We start from the raw sequence: 17,975 nt of genomic DNA, 5'->3' as shown, positions 1-17,975 counted from the left end.
GCGGGGTCGCGTCAAAACCGGCGCGAAATCCAGGCGGCCGGCCCTGCGGCGGCTGGGGCGCCGGGCTGGATCGGCGATCAGGCGGGCGGCCCTGCGGCGGCTGGGGCGCCGGGATGGATCGGCAGCAGGCAGCAGGTAAGTGGCAGGCAGCAGGCGGGGAGCGAGGGGGCAACCAGGCCGAGGGCACAGTGGTCGCTGCAAGAGTGGGGTCGGGGTCCCCTTAAGAAGGGATCCTGGAGGGCGGGTCAGGCGGGAGGCGGGGAGCGCGTGGGCCTATCGGTAGGCGGGGGGGCGGGGTCGCGTCAAAACCGGCGCGAAATCCAGGCGGCCGGCCCTGCGGCGGCTGGGGCGCCGGGCTGGATCGGCGATCAGGCGGGCGGCCCTGCGGCGGCTGGGGCGCCGGGATGGATCGGCAGCAGGCAGCAGGTAAGTGGCAGGCAGCAGGCGGGGAGCGAGGGGGCAACCAGGCCGAGGGCACAGTGGTCGCTGCAAGAGTGGGGTCGGGGTCCCCTTAAGAAGGGATCCTGGAGGGCGGGTCAGGCGGGAGGCGGGGAGCGCGTGGGCCTATCGGTAGGCGGGGGGGCGGGGTCGCGTCAAAACCGGCGCGAAATCCAGGCGGCCGGCCCTGCGGCGGCTGGGGCGCCGGGCTGGATCGGCGATCAGGCGGGCGGCCCTGCGGCGGCTGGGGCGCCGGGATGGATCGGCAGCAGGCAGCAGGTAAGTGGCAGGCAGCAGGCGGGGAGCGAGGGGGCAACCAGGCCGAGGGCACAGTGGTCGCTGCAAGAGTGGGGTCGGGGTCCCCTTAAGAAGGGATCCTGGAGGGCGGGTCAGGCGGGAGGCGGGGAGCGCGTGGGCCTATCGGTAGGCGGGGGGGGCGGGGTCGCGTCAAAACCGGCGCGAAATCCAGGCGGCCGGCCCTGCGGCGGCTGGGGCGCCGGGCTGGATCGGCGATCAGGCGGGCGGCCCTGCGGCGGCTGGGGCGCCGGGATGGGGAGGTTGGGGAACTCGATGACACTGACTGGCAGGAAGCGCTTGCCTCGCCCAGAGAGGTAGCGATTCCCTCCAAGCTCCGCCTAGTGCAACTTAAAATACCCCAAAGGATATATTATACCAGACCTACGCTCTATATAATAGGAAGAGCTCCCACCCAGCTTTGTCTACGTAAGTGTGAGGCGGTTGGTACCTTCTACCATACACTCTGGGAATGCCCTGTAATACAGCCGTATTGGAAATCTGTCATGAACACCATTACAAGAGAAACCAGACCCTCTTGAACTCAAGCGCTGCCTCTTGAATACCTGGGAGGCTACAGAACTTTCCTCTATGGTGCAAACATGGGCAACACTGGGAATGATGCTGGTCAAGAGAAACATCGCCCAACATTGGGGGGGGGGGCACTTGTACCCACGCATGCAAACTGGTGTAACGATATGGATAGAGTGAGGAGGGGTTGTCCCAAAAAATGGATTAAATTATGGGGTGGCTGGAACACCTACAGAGGGGGGATATGTGAATTACCAACAATACTTCATGAACGGGAACTGTCTGACGTGTAAAGGACATTATAATCTATGTAAATATGCTTACAACGTAAACACTGTATGGAGCTATGATAACACTGAGTTAGTATATGATAATAAAGTACTATTTGATGTGACCAATCAAACTATTAATGTGCTGTATATGTATAATAAAAAGATTTTTTTTAAAAAGACTTCTGGTGGTAAAATATGCATTGAGACATACATGCATAAGTTAATACCTACCCAGTCTGTGCCCGCAACAAGCCCACCCCTACAACCCCTGCCGATTTTCTACTACTGTTACCCATACCACCTGCAACCTGGCATACCATAAGTATGGATTTTATTACAAATCTCCCTGTCAGCAATACTCTTACCACAATCCAGGTAGTGGTGAACATGTTATCTAAGATGGTACGCTTTATACCTCTGAATAAATTACCAACAGCACCCTAGTTAAGTCAGTTATTTATAAATATTATCATAAAATTGCAAGGTCTACCATTCTCAATTCACCTCAAATTTCTGGAAAGCACTTGCATCAGCTAGGCATAGAAGTAGCCCTGTCATCCGCTTTCCACCCCAAAACTGATGGCCAGACAGAACGCGCCAATCAGTCCTTGGAGACCACACTTCGATGTCTTCTATCCACCTTCACCGGGCAGTTGGATCAAGCTTTACCATTGGTACAATTTGCCTACAGTAACAGTATAAATTCTGCCACTGGACTCACGCCCTTTTTCTTTACAAGGGGGTATCACCCTAGAACTCTGCCTTTAGGGATCCTGAGCCCTTTAAGTCCAGTACCCTCTATAACTGAACATTTTGAGCAATTACGCAAAATTAAGTAACAAGCCAGGAACACTTTGACAAAAGCTAAGTTAACTATGAAAACGTATGCAGAGAAACATAGGACCCAAGCTCCCATGTACAAGGCGGGAGAGTAGGTTTGGCGATCTACACGTCATCTACAATTAGAAAATCCCTGAAAATTGCAACCGTGATTCTTTGGCCCTTATGATATCATTATAATAATAATGAATCCTGTTACTTGAAGTTGTGACTCCTGCCAGAATACACCACTTGTCCAGTGTTCAAAGTTTTCCTCCTCAACCTACCACTGAGCTACTCGCAAAGACCCTCCACCTCCACCAGTCCTAATAAAAGGGCAATAAGAATATGAAGTTCGGCGTACTCTGGATACTAAACACTCTTGAGGAAAATGATATTACTTAATTGAATGGAAAGGATATGACCCCTCAGAACGTTCATGGGAACCCACCTCTTTTGTTCATGCTCCTTTTCTGGTGCAGTGTTTTCATGCCCTTAACACCACCAAACCTCTCCCTGCAAGGCTGCCTTTGGGAAGGGCGACTGTCATGGCCCCAGCCACTGCCCGACCATGTATGAGTTTATGATTCAGTCCAGGCTGATTTCCCAGATTGACACTTTCATTTCTTGGTTTCAATCAATCGGTCATTTGTTAAGCGCACTACATACCCGCGAGGGTCTCAAGGCGCTAGGGGGGGAGGTGGGGGCTGCTATTGATCAAACAGCCAGGTCTTTAGTATCCTCCTGAAGGTCAGCAGGTCTTGGGTCTGTCGTAGGCTCAGTGTGAGGGTGTTCCATGTCTTGGCGGCGAGGTGGGAGAAGGATCTCCCGCCGGTGGTTGTTCTTTGGATGCGCAGGACGGTGGCGGGTGAGAGGTCGGCGGAGCATAGCTGGCGGTTGGGGGTGTAGAAGGAGAGCCGTCTGTTGAGGCAGTCTGGGCCGGCGTTGTGGAGTGCTTTGTGTGCGTGGATGAGGAGCTTGAAGGATATCCTCTTGTTGACGGGGAACCAGGGCAGGTTTCTCAGGTGGGGGGTGATGTGGCCATGTCGTGGTACATCGAGGATCAGTCGTGCCGAGGCATTTTGGATGCGTTGTAGTAGGTTGATGAGCTTGGTCGGGCTCCTGTGTAGGAAGGGGTTTCCATAGTCGAGTCTGCTGCTGACGAGGGCCTGGGTGACTGTCTTTCTTGTATCGGTCGGGATCCATCTATAGATCTTGCGGAGCATGCGGAGGGTGTTGAAGCAGGAGGAGGAGACGGCGTTGACTTGCTTGGTCATTGAGGGCGTTGAGTCGAGGATGATTCCCAGGTTGGGGTCGGGGCTGCCCCCACTGCCGTTGGCCACCAGGAGCCATCCCAGGCTGACAGGTTGGAGCCGAGGATGAGGACCTCCGTCTTGTCCGAGTTCAGCTTCAGACGGCTGATCTTCATCCAGTCGGCGACGGCCTTCATTCCTTCATGGAGGTTGGCTTTGGCGGTGATGGGGTCCTTGGTGAGGGAGAGGATCAGTGGAGTTTCGTCGCCGTAGGAGATTATGTTGAGGTCATGATGTCGAGCGACGTGTGTAAGTGGGGCCATGTAGATGTTGAACAGTGTCGGGCTGAGGGAGGATCCTTGGGGTACGCCGCCGGTGATCTCGGAGGCTTCGGAACGGAACGGGGGAGGCGGACGCTCTGGGTTCTGCCGGAGAGGAAGGAGGTGGTCCATTCCAGTGCCTTGTCTCGGTTCCCTGCAGCGTGTGCGGTGGCAGACGGTGTCGAAGGCGGCGGAGAGGTCTAGGAGGATGAGTGCTGCAGTCTCCCTGTTGTCTACCAGGGTCCTGATGTCGTCGGTGGCGGCGATGAGGGCGGTCTCGGTGCTGTGGTTGCTGCGGAACCCTGACTGGGAAGGGTTTGGATTTGCAGTGCGTCTTTCTCCTGGCAACATAGTGAGAATCATGTGCCTTGTCATTCAATTAATTAGAACTGTCTATAGAACTGTCTATACGTGAACACTGCTTGTCTAAAATCATCCAGAACATTCCCAAAGCCTAAAAACAGCAATAGGTGTACCTGGTAATATTGAGAACTAATTGTTTTGACCTTTATGAAGACTCACAAAAAACTATCAGCAGCAGTAGGTGTTGCCAATGAACGGGCCAGAGCTAATGTTCGAGCTTGTGCTGAACTTTCCATAACCCAGACAGTGCAAAGCAGGTGTTGTCAATTAACCTTACTTGGAACTGGACTGAACTTCCCATAACCTTGACTGTGCACCAATCAATAAAGCTTGTGGGAGCACTTGTTGGACATAATTACCCTTCTAGCACTCTATCCCCACATGGCTTGCTCCTCTTTATAGATTACTCTTGGCCTGATTTCCTCTCTTGGCCTCTTTCGTTGACACTCACCTGTTTCCTTTGACCGGCTCCCCTTCGGCTCCAGCATGCCTTCTGATGCCGCACCAGCCTCTCCAGTGACTCACTCCAGAGAGTAGTTTCAGGTTTGACCCAAGAATCCTTCCGGACAAGGAAGAGACAAGATGAAAGAGAAAACAAATCCGGCTTCAAGGTATTTAAATTTACAATTGATAATTTTTTGCGCTCTGAGCTCAGTAGCCTTCTAAAAACAATTCTTAGATTATAATTTAACAGCATCTGACAGGCCTTCGCAAAGATACCAATTATAGCTCTGCATTCCGCAAGTGCTTAAATAGTGTTGAGCAGTCTGTTTTCAAGAACTCTTGAATTGCCTAATTTGTCCTGTATATGACGGCACATCGAATCAACAAACTATTGTGTAACTCTGTGTTAGGAACTTTACATTTTTACAATTTTCTGGTACAACTTCCTCCACGTAACTCAGCGGGTTTCCAGATTCCAGTGTGGACTGCCTGAAACTCATTCACTGGGAAGACAGTGCTTTTCAGATGTCTGTTTAGGGTGTGAGTCACAGCTAAAAAGACAAAATTAATGAAGGAAAATTGAACTTAAAATTGTATACTTACCTTGTGACCTTGTGCGTATGACCGGGCGTACTGCAGGATCTGAGACAGGTCTCTTTTGAGGTTTCACTGTAGTCGCCACAGAGGAGAACCACTGCATCTTGTGTCTTTCCAAATCCCAACCCTGTTTCCCTGAAGCCGATACAGTGTTACATCCTGACATCGGGCACAGACCCTAGCAGGAAACTGGGGATCCAGCGCCGCCCCATTGGAACCACCTGGGATTCAGGTGAGTGGCTTATAACACACCAGACCCACATACAACTGCCAAATTTACACTCACAGGCACCAAAACCACATCAACTACCTCATACAAACCAACACCCTCACACACAAGCATACCTACACGCAAAACAACACCCACCAAACACAAACATGCACACTCACCCAAACAACGTACACCAGTCAGGAAACAAACACCCGAACATATATTCCCACCGCCAAATTACGATGGCGGTGTGAATCCCAATGTGTCCGCGGCGGACGGAAAGTCCGTCCTCCATGGTTCCAATAGGCGGTCCTTTTCTGCCCACCTTGCAGAACCAAAACACAGGCCAGCATCAGGAAATCCCTTTCCGCCTGTCTTTTTGCGGCGGTCTTCCCACCGCGAAATCACAGGCAGAAGCTGGATTGGGGGTCCTGTTGCAGGCCCCCTCTGTGTTGGGGGGGATGCACTGGGGTGGGTACCCATGGTACCCCCCTGCATTTCCCTGCACTGTGTGGTAGGCATCGCGTGGTGCCTGCCACGTAGTGCAGGGAAATGCTCAGCATGGCCTTTTAACATTGCGGACGGTGCTGCATCCAGGAGCACCGTCCACAATGTTTAAAGGCCAGGATGCGCCCGCCAGTATGGGGGTGCATCCTAATTGCACTGGTGGGACGCCACACGTCTGGCAGGCGGTCCCAGCACCGTTAGCCTGCCATCATAATGAGCTCCTCAGTCTGGAGGTGGCCAGCAACTATATTTTGACATTTCTAGTTCTGAGTCATCAGATGAGTCTTCCCTGGGCACAATGGAGCATATGGGAAGATATGTGTCAAAGGACATTTTACCTGACATACGTGCCCTTAACACCACCAAACATGGGATTTCCAGAAGAGAAAGTGGTGAGCACGTCTAAAGACACTGTATTGTCACAATTTAGAAAGCAGGCAAATACAGACTTGCCCATTCATCCTTTTGATATGGACATTCTGTTGAGTGAGTGGAAGCATCCAGAATGCATTAATGTGCCCCGCTTCATGTCAAAGTTGTACCCACTGAAAGACATGGAGTCTAAACTCCCCAAGACAGTCCATGTGGACTCAATTGTGGCCAGTGTGGTGGGGCGCCCATCAATGGCAGAGGAGCGTATCCTTGGTACAGACAAAAAGATTGACACCTCTTTGAAAAAGGCTTATGCTGGCTCACATTTGGCCATTCGTTCTGGAATCTATGAAGGATATGCGGCACAATATTTGTTGTCTGACTTTTAAGAATTTGTTCACAATGATGCAGGATGGTGGACAATGTCCTGAGTTGTTGGAAGCGATGGAAAGGGAAACTGAGTTTCTTTCCCATTTTGCGTTTGACTCAGTCAGGGCATCTGCTTTGTCCTGTGGAGCATCCATTGCAGCCAGGTGCGACCTATTGCTGAAGGGTTGGAACATTGATTCTGCTCAAAGGTCTATGGGTTTGAGGTTACCATTTATGGGGCCACACTTGTTTGGGAAGGACCTGGAAAACAATCTTCATAAAGTTGTCAAGAAAAGGAAGCATTCCTTTTTATTTCGGAAGCAACAACACAATAAAAGGGGACTCTTCTCTTGAAATTCATTTTGGCAACCTTCCCAGAGGCAACGGAGGTCTGGGGGAAGTCTGTAATTTCATGGAAAAGGTTTCCAAGGGAAGCTCCAGAAGGAATCCCAACAAGATCCAGGAAATCCTAGCCCGCATTCCTGACTATGCTGCTGAGTTGGTTCTGATTGGCGAAGTACCAGAGGTTGGTGGGAGAATCCATCATTTCCTAGAGAATTGGGGCCGCACGACTTCGGACAAGTGGGTATTGAGCATTCTGCAAAGTGTTTACCAGATAGAGTTTGTGTCCTTCTCCCATCATCAGGGACTGCTAAGACACCTCTACTGAGGGTTCCGCTGAGAAGGTAAGCCTTGATGTACGGTATTCATTTCTTTCCTCTGAAGAAAGCCATTAGTCTAGTCCCAAGAGGATAGTGGGGACAAGGAGTCTATTCAGTTGTGTTTCTGGTCCTGATGGTGATTGGAGGAGTCAGGGTTGTAGTCAACCTCAAGGCACTGAACAAATAAGTGAACAAAATTCTGTTCAAGATGGAAACATTGTAGTTAATCATTCCCTTGAATCAAGCAGGATCGGTGATGACTACTTTAGATTTCATGGATGCCTATGTATATGTTCCCATGGCATCGGTATTCCAATGGTATCTCTGATGAAGCAACATTGGCAGTATTGTGTTCTACCCTTCGACCTGAGGTCATCACCCAGGGTATTTACAAAAGTGGTAGCACTGCTGGTGGCTCACCTTCATCTTCAGGGATTTTCAGTATTTCCTTAACTGGACGACTGGCTGCTCCAAGCCCCATCTGTTCAGGTGATGCAGCAACATCACAGTGCCATGGGCCAGGTTACACTTTTGCCCGTTACTGTGGCATCTGAACACATTTATGACCTTTCCCATTCAGGATATGACCATGGAGATTCCTGTATTTGCAGTCTGGAATGGTGGTTGGACTCTGGAAACCTCACAAAGGGGATGAGGATGCATTCTTCATCTTCAAAGGTGGTGACTATGGATGCCAGTGCCCTGGGTTGGAGGGCAACAATGGGACAGTGGTCCATTCAAGCTCGAAGGAACAGATCGGAGACTGTGCGGTCATCCAATTGGAAGGAACTGTCAGCAGGGGAGAGGGTACTCTGATATTTCAAGCCCCATCTATCCGATTGCAATGTCCTGATTCAATCAGACAAACATTCAATGTGGTGGCATTCAATGCAGTGGCTTATGTCAATCATCAGGGCAGCACTCACAGCCAGTAGCCCAATCAAGTGGCATGTGCTGTGGCGAGTTGGGCAATACTACATCTTCAATCCATGTCTGCTCAACACATCAGGGGTGTTGACAATTTGGTGGTGAACGCCTTGTGCCGCAGGTTTCCATCCTCTCAAGATCTGCGTTTGTCCACAACAGTGTGCCGGCTGATCTGCTGGAAGTTTGGATGTCCAGCAGTGGATTTATTTGCATCCAGAGCCAATGTACTCATGCCAACCCTTTGCTCCAGGACTCCAGAGGTGGGGACCTGGGGAGTGAATGCCTTCTCAATTCAGTGGCCTCCAATGTTGCTGTATGCCTTTCCACACTTTCCCCTCATACAGGCTTTTCTGCTGAAGATCCAAGGGAAAGGGCACAGGTGGTGATGATGCTTTGTGGCCGGTGAGAGATCATTGTTCCCATTGTTGAAGGGCATGGCTGTGGTTCCTCCTTGGATCTTGCTTCGAGTCCCGTCTCCTCTGCAGTCCCTCAGCCTGCAACTGCTGGTCCTAGCAGTTTGAGATTGAGTGGCAGACTCTAGAGAGGTAAGGTTTGCCTGCTCACATTGTTTTGGTGGCCATAGCTCTCGTAGGAATTCCACACTGTCTTCTTCCCCTAAGCTCTGGGCAAATTTTGACACTTGGTGTTCTCTTCATGATCTTTCTCCTACACCTTATTCGATTTCTTCTATTCTACAATTTTTCCTGGATGGGTTTTAAAAAGGTTATGCACTGTCTATTTTAAAGAGTGAATGGGCCGTTATCAGAGCAGTCAAGGATTCTGGGTCCTATTCCTTAATCATTGGACCTTTGGTTTCCAGGCTATTCCATAGTTTTTCCCTGTCTTCTCCCACTGTCAGAGCTTCTGCTCCTTCATGGGATCTTTCTCTAGTTCTTTACGCTCTTCCATCCTCTACTTTTGAAATTTTATCTTCTATATGTAATCTATATTTTACACCATCTAAATGATTTTTGTGGGGGAAAAGGCAGGGTGATAAATGTCCCAGATGTGGGGTAGGACCAGCAACTAATATTCATATGTTTTTTGATTGTGATAAATTATCTGTATTTAAGAAGGGTTTGCTTGATTTCTGGGAAACATTGTTTGGAATTGGGTTTGAGCTGACCCCTACATTGTTGATTTTAGGATACAATAGCTCTTTGTCTCTTAACACCGCAAAGGTATACTGTTTATTTCTGGGTACTGCGATTTTTAGAATAATGTTGGCCGCCAGGTGCAAAGATGTAGAACCTCCAACCTTTCAGGTGTGGCTTGCCAGACGTCTCGGAATATACAATCAAGAGATGGCTCTATATGCTTGTAGGGGCAGGCAGGCTAGAATCTAAGGGAGGAAAATATGGGCACACATCTCTGAATGGAATAGAAACAACTAGGGGGTTGTAAGAAAGATGACATGTTCTAAAGGGCTTCAGCTTTATACACTATAAAGTAAGAATGAAACGTTAAAATACATGATTTACACCATGGTTTTAACTGATAGAATTGTATTACATGATCAAAGAATATCTTAGCAATTGTTCTTAATTTCGAAAAGGAGCTAAAGGACGACTTGGTATTTTATATACGTTATATACTGTATGAATTGATTTACATCTAGATTTTAACCGGTAGAATTGTATAATATGGTAAACTATGATATTAACAAATGTTTTGAATATCGATAAGCTGCTATAGGTTGACCCTGCATATTTTATTTGTTATGTACTGTATGAATAACTTTTCTGAAATATTTAGTTGATATTTATTCTTGTGTAATGTATTATCTGCTGTAGGACCTGATTGACTAATATTTGGATTTTGTTTTTGACGTCTGTGGGTTAATGATGCTTTCTGGATATGAAATAAAAAATAAAAAAATAAAAAAATAACCTTATCTTCTGTGGATATGAAATTGCTTTCCTTTAAAGAGGCCTTTCTGGTGGCTAGCTCGTCAGACAGGCACTTGGGGAAACTTTCTGCTTTAAGGTGCTCCAAAAGTACAATCTAAGTTTCATTCCTCTCAGGAAATGGTGTTACCCTGTCCTTCTCCTTCTTCTCCTGAGGAGCGAGTTTTGCACACTTTGGATGTGAAGCATACATTGTCTGTGTATGTTGACAGGTCTGCTACTTTTCGGTCTTCTGACTTGCAGGTTGTGGGAAGGCTACATCTAAGATGACTCTAAATCATTGGATTAAAGACACCATCTCATGGCATATTTGGGCTCTGAGTTGCCTTGTCCTTCTAATGTTCAAACGAGATCCACTCGTGGTGTGTTGGCGTCATGGGCTGCCTATAAAGGAGTGTCCTTGGATGAGATCTGTCGGGCTGAAACTTGGGCTTCGGATCAAACGTTCTGAAGTAATGGCACTCTCTGAGCAGTAAAGAGAGAGGTTTATTATTGTAGCAGTCCCTAGCAGTGGGGAAACAGTAATGAACATACGGCATAAAACAAACTGTCAAATAGAACATTTCTACACATTATGATGACACAGGCTGGCACAAGACAGTTTGTGCCAGCTCGTGCCCTAAACAACATCAACACAATAGTACACATCTTCTTCCTTTACAAAAAAACAGAAAGAAAGTAAGGTATATAAATTATAAACTATTATGGTAACAAGGTTAAAATAAGAATAGTTCTGGCAACCTCAGAACATGGGTGAAGATCTTAGGAAAGAAGAATAACAAGGAAATAAACTCATTAACAGTAATAACTGATTACAATTAAACAAAATCTTCAAGATTCTTAGGGCGCACAGAAGACCTTCTTGGTCTATTTGACAATTCGGAACCATGAAGAGAAATCCCAGTCGACTAATTTACATGTTCATTTTTTAACACAAAATCCGAACAAGTAAAACCCCCTTGCAACTCACCAACATTATCACAGCACTGAACCTTTGAGTCAATTACCTCTTCCATCATAGGACAAGAATCATCACTTATAGTGGGAGTCAAAACCCCTTCCAAATCACTGGAACTTGGAGATAAGGAATTAGAACTATCTCTTTCCATACCCTCTTGATCTTATGAAGTAACTCACACGAGGTGTCAGACACATTTTCACAAGGAAGCACATTGCTAGGACCTGTAAAAGAAAAACATTGTGAACTCATGTCCAAAGATACAGATCCACCCATACTACTATCATCACTAGTATCAACAGCTTACTTAACACAAGTATCATCCTCATCACAACACAACTTACGAGAAACTTTTGCCAATTTATATAGGTTCCACCACAATCCATTATTAAGTTTGCCTGACGTCTTTCCCACTCTGATCACTTTGAAAACCTTAGAAAACTTTGAACTACCCTTCTTGACATGGAAAAGTAGTTTGACTTTACACCATCACCCGTCTGAATGCAACCTTTCTTCTCAGAGTGGAAATTACCTAGACCACAACTTACATCCACTTTTCTCTTACTTAGCACTAGCACATTTTCCACAGCTGACTGATACATTTGTGCTAAATCTAAGATGGGTAACTCCTTTTTTTACCCAGGATGGATTTAAAGATGATCTGGGAATACGTCCCTTAAGCATAGCAAAAGGCGAAAAGCCAGTAGCCAAGTTTGGAGTAGAATGATATGTACATATTTTCTGACTGTAACTGAGCCTTGTCCTAAGGAACAACTAATTTAGAAATTGCTTGTACCAGACTATATTCTGAGATATCCCTCTTCCAGAAATTACGTGACCCAGATACTCAACTTCTGTGGTCAAAAATGTATATTTCTCCGTCTGGAGCATTATATCCCTATTTTTGCAAAATGCATAATACGTCTGTCAAACGAGCATTGTGCAACTCTACAGAATATGCAAAAAACTATATGAGGTAATGGCACTCTCGTGGAGTAAAGAAAAGAGAGATTTTTTATCGCAGCAGTCCCCAGCAGTGGAGAAACGGTAATGAACAAACAGCGTAAAACAAAATGTCAAATAGAACATTCCTACACATTATGATGGCACAGTGTAGCACAAGACAGTTCATGCCAGCGCATGCCCTAAACAACATCAACAAAATACTACACGTTCATTAGACATTATTGCCTGAATTGTGCGCAAATCAATTGTTTGAATTTTGGGAGTGGGGTATTACAGGCGGTTGAGACTCCTCATGTTTGATGGTTAGGATAAGGCATTAATTTCACTTGGATGTGCTTTATATCCTGTGTCGTACTTTATTTCAGGTGCCAGTATTGCAAAGGACTTCATTTTGGGTGTATGCTTTGGTATACCTCATGTTGTTTATTACTTGGACAAGGATGAGGGACATAGAGGTAATGCCCTGATTACTTACCGGTAATCCTAATTACTCTTAGCCCTACTCGCTATCGACCCAGGCATACTTCCCACCCACCCTCCCGATATCAGACCTTTTTGTTGCTTGGTATTTCGGGATGTGCTAAGGTAGGGCTAGTGTAATTATAGCCCTTGGCCAGAGAGTGGGTGGGGCTAGCAAGCGTTTCCTGTTTGGTTCGACATCTGTAATTGGATACTACCTCATGTTGTTTAGGACTGGATGGAGAAGGAGTAAATTAAATGTAATTTATTGATTAATTAATTAAAATCATACAATGTAAAATCATCAATTTCACAGCCATAATAAAAGCAGCCTTCAGTTTCGAGAACCAAGGAAACCATGAGCAGGACAGTAACATGTGGTAAAAAAAACTAATGTGTGGCAATTTGATTTCTCCCTATTACAGACCTATGATTCATGTCATTATAGCTAAAAAGACAGTTATAAACGGTAAAACCATTATTTTTAAAAACCCATATTATGTCGTTCTTGTATATATACAATTCCTCCTTAATAAATTTAAATTATCGGCTATATATTTTATTCTAAAACTAGTGACGAAAAGTCTTTCCTTCTCCCCTTCACCAATGATCACAAAAGCATGTATTTTTAGGTCTCGTCTATTCCATCCCGTAGGGATGGTAGGCGAGATTTATAGTAAGCGTTTCGAAAAGTCTACCCACTGCGGATCGTGTACGGTTCATGTGAGCCAGGCGCGTGCACCGGAATTCGCTCCCCCTACCCCTCCCACAAAGCAAGACAAGACAAGAACATCAAAGCGACCGCGTGCGCTCTGATTCCATTTGCCACCAACCACTTCACGCGCTCCGCAGGTCATAAACAGGACCATCTGCTCGTGAATCGGAATGCTGGCATGGTTGCCCAGCCCCCCTCCCAGCGCTGCCTTTCCTCTGCCATTCTATGGTTTCTATGGTTTCCAATACATCTTACTAAAAGTGCACTTTTCCTGCTCCCTAACACAGGTTTCTCCACTATAACCCTATTTTCGTTAATTTTACTTAGCTCTCATCTTCAACCCAGCCCACAGACACACACACACACATACCCCGCCCTCCCGACGCGCAATGCAGAGAGCTTCACTGACACTTTCACTTTAAATCGGTTCTGTAAACGCAAAATGCGTTCATTGATTGTGACATGTCTAAAAGTATTTTAAGGTAAATTTCACACCGTTTTCATTTAAAGTGGAACAATGCATGTGCCTAAATAGTAGTACAGCTTTTTCGGATGAAATTGGCGGCGAAAACTCTCCGTGAGAAAATTGGTCTCAAGAACCAAGAAAAGTTTCGGTGACGTCATTTTGCAGCAATCATTTTACAAAATCGTAAATCCTACTACTACTACAAATAAATATAACTTCATTTGAGCACGAATTGTGAAATTTTAAAAGTCACTCTGACAACAACAATGCTTTTGCTAGGTGGAAGTTCAATATGTCACATCACGGCACGCAAGAAACATTTTTTTTGGGGGGGGGATAGTTGTGCAAGCACGAGGTGCCTAATTGACAGCGTGCTCTTACCGTGTGAACGGAAACATAACATTTTGCAATCCCGAATGTGTAGGAATGTACGGAGTGAGCGCTTGGAGAACAGACGTCTCGCGGAATGACAGATGAGAACAGCATGGGGGAAATACTCCTGTTAACTTTAAAACGGCTCTTGGGATGGCTTCACGGCGGAGGAATGCACCTAGCTCGTATCATTTATTCTGTTGGACCTGAACCAGCGCCAAGTAAATGAAAACAAATGCTTTCAAAGACACCGTGGCCCAACCTCACTCACCCTCACACCCTCACCCACCCTCACACATCCTCACTCACCCTCACACCCCCACCCTCACACCCTCACCCTCACACAACCTCACCCCCACACCCTCACACACCCTCACACACCCTCTCTCACCCTCATACCCTCACCCCCTCACAACCCTCTCACCCTCACTCACCCTCACACCCTCACCCTCACACACCCTCACAATCACACACCCTCACCCTCACACACCCTCACACTCACACCCCCCCACCCTAACTCACCCTCACCCTCACACCCCTTACCCTCACATCCCCTCACCCTCACACCCCCTCACCCTCACACACCCTCACACCCTCACCCTCACAAACACCCTCACCCGCACACACCCTCACCCTCATACACCCTCACCCTCAACCCCACACCCCTTCACCCTCACACACCCTCACCCTCACACCCTCACCCTCACACATACCCTCACACCCCCCCTTACTCTCACAACCCCTCACCCTCACATACCCTGACCCACCCTCACCCTCACACACCCTCACCCTCACTCACCCTCTCACCCTCACATGCCCTCTCACCCTCACACACCCTCTCACTCTCACACACCCTCTCACCCTCACACACCCTCTCACTCTCAAACACCCTCTCACCCTCACACCCCCTCACCCTCACACCCCCTCACACCCCCTCACACCCTCACACACCCCCTTAAACACCCCCTCACACACCCTCACCCTCACACACCCTTACCCTCACACCCCTCACCCTCACACACCCTCATCCTCACCCCGTCACTCTCACCCCCGTCACACTCACCCTCCCTCACCCTCAAACCCCCTAACCCTCATCACTCTCTCACCCACCCTCACCCACCCTCTCACCCCCTCTCACCCTCACACACCCTCTCACCCTCACCCCCTCACACCCCCTCACCATCATACACCCTCACCCTCACACACCCCTCACACCCCCTCGCCCTCACCCCCTCACACCTCCCACCCCCTCACCCTCACACCCCCTCACCCTCACATCCTCACCCTCACACCCCCCTCGCCCTCACACCCCCTCACTCTCACACCCCCTCACCCTCACACACCCTCACCCTCACACCCCCTCACCCTCACACACCCCCACACTCACTCACCCTCCCACCCTCACACAGCCCCTCACCCTCACACCCCCTCTCACCCTCACACACCCTTATCCTCATACCCCCTCACCCTCACACACCCTCACACCGTCACACTCACACCCCCCTCACACACACCCACCCTCACATACCCTCACACTCCCATACCCTCACATCCTCTCACCCCCTCACCCTCACACCCCCTCACCCTCACACACACACCCCCCTCACCCTCACACCCCCTCACTCTCACACCTCCTCACCCTCAGACACCATCACACCCCCTCACCCTCACACCCCCTCACCCTCACATCCCCTCACCCTCACGCACCCTCACACACCCTCACCCTCACACCCCTCACACCCTTCTCACCCTCACACACCCTCACTCACCCTCACACCCCCTCCCTCTCACCCCACACACCCTCACCCCCCTCACCCTCACAACACCTCACCCTCACACACACTCACACACCCTCTCACCCTCACACACCCTCACCCTCACACACCCTCACCCTCACACCCCCTAACCCTCACACACCCTCACCCTCACTCCCTCATCCTCACACCCCTCACCCTCACACACTCTCACTCACCCTCACACACTCACACCCCTCACCCTCAAAACCCTCTCACCCTCACACACCATCACCCTCACACACCCTTACCCTCACACCCCCTAACCCTCACACACCCCTCACCCTCACTCACCATCACTCACCCTCACACACCCTTACACACCCTCACACACCCTCACCTGCATAGCATAACAAAACATAGCATAGCATAACAAAACACAGCATAGCATAGCATAACAAAAAAGCATAGGATAGCAAAACATAGCATAGCATAACAAAACAAAGCATAGGATAGCAAAACAAAACATAGCATAACAAAACAAAACATAGGATAGCAAAACACAACAAAGCATATCATAGCATAACAAAACACAACAAAACATAGCATAGCATAACAAAACATAGCATAACAAAACAAAGCATAGCATAATATAACAAAGCATAGCAAAACAAAACATAGCATAGTATAACAAAACATAGAATAGCATAACAAAACACAACGAAACATAGCAGAACAAAACATAGCATCACATAACAAAACATAGCATAGCAAAACACAACAAAGCATAGCATAACAAAACATAGCATAGCATAACAAAACATAGCATAACAAAACAAAGCATAGCATAACACAACAAAGCATAGCAAAACACAGCACAGTATAACAAAACATAGCATAGCATAACAAAACATAGCAGAACAAAACATAGCATAACATAACAAAACATAGCATAACATAACAAAACAAAGCATAGTAGAACAAAACATAGCATAACAAAACATAGTAAACACAACAAAACAGCATAGCATAACAAAACACAACAAAACATAGCATACATAACAAAACATAGCATATCAAAGCATAACAAAACATAGCATAGCATAACAAAACACATCAAACCATAGCATAGCATAACACAACACAACAAAACATAGCATAGCATACCAAAACATAGCATAACAAAACAAAGCATAGCATAACACAACAAAGCATAGCAAAACATAGCATAGTATAACAAAACATAGCATAACATAACAAAACAAAGCATAGTATAACAAAACGTAGCATAGCAAAACATAGCAAAACACAACAAAACATAGCATAGCATAACAAAACACAACAAAACATAGCATACATAACAAAACAGCATAACAAAGCATATCAAAACATAGCATAACAAAACATAGCATAGCAAAACAAAGCAAAGCATAATAACACACAACAAAACATAGCATAGCAAAACATAGCATAGCATAACAAAGCATAGCATAGCAAAAGACAACAAAACATAGCATAGCATAACAAAACATAGCATAGGATAGCAACACTAAACATAGCATAGCATAACAAAACAAAGCATAGGATAGCAAATCAAGACATAGCATAGCATAACAAAACATAGCATAACATAACAAAACATAGCATAACAAAACACAACACATAGCATAACAAAACATAGCAAAACACAACAAAATATAGCATAGCTTAACAAAACATAGCATAGCAAAGCATATAATAGCATAGCAAAACATAGCATAGCATACCAAACACAACAAAACATAGCATAGCATAACAAAACATAGCATAGCATAGCATAACAAAGCATAGCAAACCAAAAGATAGCATAGCATAACAAAACATAGCATAGCATAACAAAACACAGCATAGCATAGCATAACAAAGCAAAGCATAGGATAGCAAAACATAGCATAGCATAACAAAACAAAACATAGGATAGCAAAACAAAACATAGCATAGCATACAGCATCACTCAGGACCACCACAGCATCACTCAGCG

This window comes from Lissotriton helveticus, chromosome 1_1 (genome assembly GCF_964261635.1).
Source record: "Lissotriton helveticus chromosome 1_1, aLisHel1.1, whole genome shotgun sequence".
NCBI lineage: Eukaryota > Metazoa > Chordata > Amphibia > Caudata > Salamandridae > Lissotriton > Lissotriton helveticus.
Note: the sequence above shows the minus strand (reverse complement) of the source record.